Below are 6,099 nucleotides of genomic sequence, written 5' to 3'. Positions count from 1 at the left end.
CTGAGTCCACCGCGGGCCTGGGCCCTGCACCGTGGGCTGGTGCCCGGCCACGCCGCCGCCACTCTGTCCGCGCTCGGGCACTGCGCAGCCAGCCCTGACCCCGGCTGGAGCTGGACACCCTGGCCCACCCCCGGCCTTTCCTCCGACTTGGGTGGGACACTCAGTCCAGAAGCTCCGGGGCACAAGAAATACGGCTTGCCGGTATGTTTTTAGAATTCAAATTAATTTTGAGGACGTGCTTCATCGCTTGGGGTTGGGAGGAGAGACACCCTCCGCCTCCCTTGGGCGTCTGGGTGGGCCGCGCTGGGAGCCCCTCCTCTGTCCTCTCCCTGGTCACGGGGCCACCTGGGTTGGCGTCACGGCCCCACTCGCCCGGTTCCCCCAGCAAGCCGGGGCCCGAGGCTTCGGGGCTAAGCATGTGGGTGGGGCTGGGGGCCCGGGGTCCAGGGCACACAGCAGGCCCCTCTGAGGCGCCGCTGCGGGGGCTCTCATGCAAGCCCCCCCCCCGCCGGCTGGGCCCTGGCTTGGCACGTGAAAACACACCCGGACAGGAAATGCCTCGGGGCCACTTCTGCTTCCTCCCAGCTCAACCTTCCATCTCTTCCGTGGTGGGAATCATCTCGCAAGACAGGGGTCGTTTACAGGGAGCAGGACCACAAGCCTTTGCTGGCCCCCCCGGCTCCCAACGCAGAGCCCTGGGGTGCCCCGCCCCTGCCTGCCTCCAGCTCCCCCCGCCCCCCTCACCTGCTCACCTGCCCATAGGGTGTGTCCTTGTAATCTCTGGCTCCCCCAGGCCCCATCTTCCAATTTCAGCAGCTGAGTTATTATTATTTTTTATATTATTTTTATAATAATCTAAACATATTATTATTTTTCACCAGTTGTTTGTTTTAATAAGGTTCATACACGTCAAATAAAAAACAAATCTGGGGCAATGGCTATTGCTCAAGCATTTGGGCTCCCATCTACCATATGGGAGGTCCAGGGTTCGATGCCCAGGGCCTCCTGGTGAGGGCGAGCTGCCCACGTGGCGAGCTGACCCATGTGGAGTGCCAGCCCACATGGGAATGCTGCGCTATGCAGGAGAGCCGCCCTGCATGGGAAAGCCGCCCCGCGCAGGAGCTGGCGCAGCAAGAGGACGCAACAAGAGACACAGAGGAGAGAAAATAAGAAGACGTAGCGGAAGAGGGAGTTAAGGTGCCACAAGAGAGTAAACGCCTCTCTCCCACTCCGGAAGGTCCCAGGATCGGTTCCCGGAGCTGCCTAAAGAGAAGACAAGCAGACACAGAAGGACACACAGCGGATGGACACCGAGAACAGGCAATGGGGGGAAGGAGGGGGCTGAAATAAATAAAAACAAGTCTTTAAAAAAACCCACAAATCTGGACTTAGGGGAGAGAATTTGTTCAAAAGGATCATTGCCAGGGGACAATGAGGCAGGTGAGTACAGGAAACGAGGGAGGGCGGCGGGTCGGAATAAAACCGTAAGAGCTGGGCCCCCGGCTGGCCCCCAGCCTCGACACGCTGCCCGGCAGCCGCTGGGGGCAGCTGCTTGAGAACAGCCGGGGCCCCAACAGCTGAAAGCCTGCCAAGTTCCTGCCCAGGGGGTACCCCCAAACAGAAAGCCCCCCTTCCCTGAAAGAGGACAAGGCAGCAACTGGGACAGCAGACAGCTGGGGCCCCCTTCATCTGGGGGCGGGGAAGGGCCCGCAAGGCCCCCCGCGCCTCTCACCCCGCAGCAGGCCCGTGCCCACCCCGGTGTGCGCTGTCACCCCTCGAGTCTCAAAGCCCTCTAGGCGCTGGCCCTGTTAAAGCGGCACATCTCCGAACTCTTTCTTGCGACTCAGCCGAGAACCTAGAAACCCAGAACCCAGGACGGTCCACCAATAAAAGGGGCGGCGGCCGGAGGGAGTGGTCCCTGCCGTAGGGAGAAGGCCGGGCGCGGGCCCACGGGGAAGGCTGGGGGGGGCCGCCCTGCGGACGTCGCCCCCGCGGCCTGTTTCCACCCAGGGCCGGGGGGGGGGACAGGCACTGCCAGGTGTGGCCAAGGGCGTGCTGTTCGGCCGGCGGGACCAGCGGTCCAGGGGTCCAGGGGCAGGTGGGGGGCCGCGGCGCTCGCCCAGGGAAGCCGGGGGCCACCTGAGCCTCGGCTGAGCCCCTGGGAAGGAGTTCTTCCCCAAACGCAAAGGGCTGGGGCAGGGAAGGGGCCTTTCCAACCCTTTAACCCTCGCTTTTCCTGGGAGCCCAGGGCGCAGGGGAGTTGAACGGCCCCCCCAGACTTGCCCTTCCCTCTGAAGAAACCTTCCCGCGGCCTGAGGTGGGGCATTGCGTCCCCGCGGCCGCCTGACGTGCTCGTTGGAACGCAGGTGAGTTCTGCGGCTTCAGGGCAGGCCCTGTCCTGGCCCGTCCCCCCGTCCCCTCCCGCCGCCCTCTCCGGCTTCCCCCAGAACGTTCCAGATGCCTTTCTCTTTCCCTGCCGGGCCGCTCTCCCCAGCTCTCCCCCTACTTAAGACCGCAGACTGCCCCCTCCTCGGACCCCCGAGCCCCCACGCCGTCTCCCCAGCACGAACCATCTTCTATGTTATCACATCCTTTAGTAATTGCGGATTTACGTTATTTCACTTGTGCACCTCCCCTGCTGGGACCTAACTCCCCAAGGGCAGTCACTTCCGGGTGCTTTTACCCCTCAACGTAGCTCAAGTCCCTAGAATGTTGTCTGGCACCAAGAAGTCTCCTCTCTCGTCGCATTTGTGCAAGGAATGAAGGAATGAGTGAGTGAGTGAATGATCCTGAACCCCAGGGCTCGGTTGCGCTCCCCCCGGCACTGCGGGCGCCCCCCAGGGCCTGTCTTCCCCCGGTGGATCGTCCCCTCCCTGCTCCTGCCCGCGCCCCCCCAGCCCGGGCCCTCCTCGCGGAACTTGCCGGAATGCCACGCTCTTCCAGGCTCCTCGGCCTGGGAGTCCTGCCAGGAAGGCGGCACCACGCCTCGGGCGTAGACGGTGCCAGGGCCCCCGTCTGGGGAGGCTCCGGGCCCCGTGTGGCGAGGGCGGCAGAAGCCGGAACGCGCCTCTTCCTGTCAGACCTGCCTTGGCAACTGGGCCTTGGCCAAGCCTGGCCCCTGACCCCTGGGGTGAACCTTGACCCCAGGCTGACCCCTAACCCGATCATGGACTCCCCCCAGAGTGGCCTCTGACCCCAAGCTGACCGCTGACCCTGACACAGCTCAGCCCAGCCTGGCCCCTGACCCTGACTCCGCTCCCAGCTCCTGCCTGGCTTCGGGGAGGGGCGAGGGTCACCCTGGGGAGTGGCAGAGGGCGAGGCCAGCTTCGGGGGGACCATCCCCGCAGGGCCCCCTTCCCCGAGTCCACGGTCCCGAGAAGGGGGCCAGGGCCTGAAGGCTGGGGGGCGCCCGCCCTTTCTCCACCAGCCCACCCCAGGCTCCCGACCCAGGGGCCACTGCCCAGGGCCTGCGGCGGCGAGGGGCTGAGGCCCAGCTCCAGGGCAGGCGGGAACCGGCCGGCCCAGCCCACATCGCTGTTTGCGCAGGTTTGGGTAAAATAGTCTCGCTTAGGCAAGGCTCTCCCACTTCCTCCCTACCTCGGACCCTGCCCAGGCCAGCCACGGGCTCTCCCTGCCCTGTGCCTCTTCTTGCCTGGGATGGCACAAGGCCCAGAAAGATGGGCAGGGGCCTGGCAGCCTCTACAGCAATTCTGCAGCCCAAGTAAACTCAGACGCCTGCCGCCGCCTCTAGAAAGCCGCCCTGGATTGACAGCTGGCTTCTCTTGCCTCATGGTGGCCCCAGATAGGGGATTATATGTCCCTTCTTTGGGTTAGGACTTTCTGTCCCCTGTCCTAAAGAGGGAGGAGCCAGGAGAGGGACAAGGAGGAAACTTGGGTCCTGCCCTAGGAGGTGCCAGGAGACCAGGATCCCCTGCGAGGGTGAGGCAGGTTGAGGGGGGGCTGCAGGGTGGGGCTCGGCCCTCCAGGTGGAATGAAGCGGAGGAGGGGCTTGGCGGGGACCAGAAGGGGGGCTGTGCTCTGAAGGGTTGGGGTCTTCAGCTGGGGCAGAGGAGGGGTGCGTGTGGGCCCTGCAGGGAGGGGGCGGGGAGGGCCAGAGGCGGGGGCCGTGCGAGGAGCCCACACCCCACCCGAGGAAAGTGGCGCAGGGCCACGGGCAGGGCCCTCCTTTGCTTGCAGATGCCCTGCCCTGGGGAGGGACAGAAGTGTTTCCATTTTCAAATGCCCCATCGCTGGTCTGGAGAGAGCGCCAGTTCAGGGGGGGGGCACGAGTCTGAGGACCCCTTAACTAGGTCAGAACAAGGGTGGGGTCTTGGGCTTCCCCAGCTCGAGCCTGGCCCAGGCTGGCCACTCCCCAGCGGTCCGAGCCACTTCCTGTGTCCTCCACATCAGTGAGAAGCCACCACGGGAACGTGCCTGTCGTCCAGCGCCCCTGGCTGTCCTGCTTCGGTGGCCGGGTGGAAACCACAGCCCGCAGGCCAGTGGCTGGGTGGGGCTCATCCTCCACTCTGGCTCAGGAGCTGGGTACTTGTCCCCAGGCTGGCCAGTGACAGGCACCGTGGTGGGTCACATGTCCCCAGCTGGGCCAATGAACATCTGTCCTGGAGCTTTTGCTAGGACCGTGGGAAAAGAAGCCTGGGTTTCCACTGTTACGCCAGGAAAAGTCCAGCCTGCTGCCGCCGGTGGCCGTGTTTACGCCTGAGCTCTGAGCCAATACTCGGGAAAGCTGCCCCGATAGATGGGGAGAGACATTTCAGGTGCTGTTGCCTGAGTCCCTGGATCCAGTGACACTTAAAGAGTCTTCCCGTCGCGTCTCCGTTTCTGAACAGTGAACCCCTCCTTTGCTGAAGACACGCGTGCTGGCTTTCCGTCACACGCAGTAGAAAGTGTCGTGATAACACCCCCTTCCTGCTCCCGGTTTGTTCAGGGACCGCAGAGTGGAGGAGCCCACCTGGGGAGGAGTGGGACTGCGTCGGTGGCGCGCTGAGCCCAAAAACAGCGGCGCTCCCTTTACGCCTTTGTGGCAGCCTCTGTGGAGTTTTCTGCACCTGGTGCCTTTCCTTTTTCCTCGATGCAGTTCCCTGCCGTGGAGTTGCTGCAGTGCCCACAGGCCTTCCCCTCAGTCCTGCCAGGCTGCCCTTTCACAGCGAGGAGGGGCCCGAGCAGGCCGTCCGCCGCCCCCTAACCGAGGCCCGCCTGCTCGCCGCTGGAAGAGACCCCGAACCTCTCTGCGGGGCAGGAAGACGTCAGCACGACCTTGATGAGAACCGGTCTCCTCTTTCTCTCCCTCCCCCCGCCCCGCTTTCTTGTCTTTATTTGGGGCCTGGTCATCTCCAGGGGCGTGATGCCAGGAGGGGACGTGTGGGCAAGATGTGCCAGACGCTGTGTTAGTTGGAACATCGTTTCAGCTACGTGTGACAGAGACCAAAGGAATGCAGGCTGAAGTAAGACAAAGCGTCTTTTCCCCATAGCGGCAGGCGGCGCGGGGGCCTGCCCGGGGACGTGCAGGGCCGGGAGTCCTCTCCCACCGCTCTATACTCTCTCGGCTGTTCCCTTATACCCGTTCCCTAATGCTGTGTAACAAACCAGCCCAAAGCTTAGTGGCCGGAATAAATCCTTTGTTACCGGTCTCAGTTTCTGGGGGTCAGGAATTTGAGAGCAGCAGCTCTGGGGTGGGACCTCTCACGAGGTGGCCAGGAGACACCAGCCGGGGTCACTCAGGCCCATTTTCAAGGGGCTCGCTCACACGGCTGTAGGCAGGAGGCCTCGTTTCTCCCCACCCGGACCCCTCCACCAGGCCGCCTGGGTGGCCTCGTGACACGGTAGCTGACTCCCCCAGGGCGAGGGGCCCAGGAGAGCAGGAGGGACTTCTGCAACGCCTTGACGACAGGCCTGGAATCCACGCCGTCGCTTCTCTGGCGTTCTCTCGGTCACGCCGGCCGCCCCTGGCTCCCTGTGGGAGGAGGCCACACAGGGTGTGACAGCCGAGAGGAGAAGAGCCTTGGTCGCGGCGTGCAAGCTGGCTCCCCACCACTTCTGCATTTCATTCCATGGAAAGGGGGGCAGGGGGCAGGAGAGGGC

The 6,099-nt window shown here is 64.0% G+C and overlaps 1 long non-coding RNA gene across 1 annotated transcript; it reads left to right on the top strand.

The window, feature by feature from the left end:
* The first annotated feature begins 2,067 nt into the window (after window positions 1-2,067).
* LOC139437619 (uncharacterized) lies at window positions 2,068-5,647 on the top strand. The gene is made up of 2 exons (XR_011647487.1): window positions 2,068-2,366; window positions 5,096-5,647. It is a non-coding gene; the product is annotated as an uncharacterized lncRNA (long non-coding RNA).
* Window positions 5,648-6,099: the final 452 nt, after the last annotated feature.

This window comes from Dasypus novemcinctus, chromosome 26 (assembly GCF_030445035.2).
Source record: "Dasypus novemcinctus isolate mDasNov1 chromosome 26, mDasNov1.1.hap2, whole genome shotgun sequence".
Lineage (NCBI taxonomy): Eukaryota > Metazoa > Chordata > Mammalia > Cingulata > Dasypodidae > Dasypus > Dasypus novemcinctus.
This window is presented reverse-complemented; position numbering and strand designations above follow the sequence as displayed.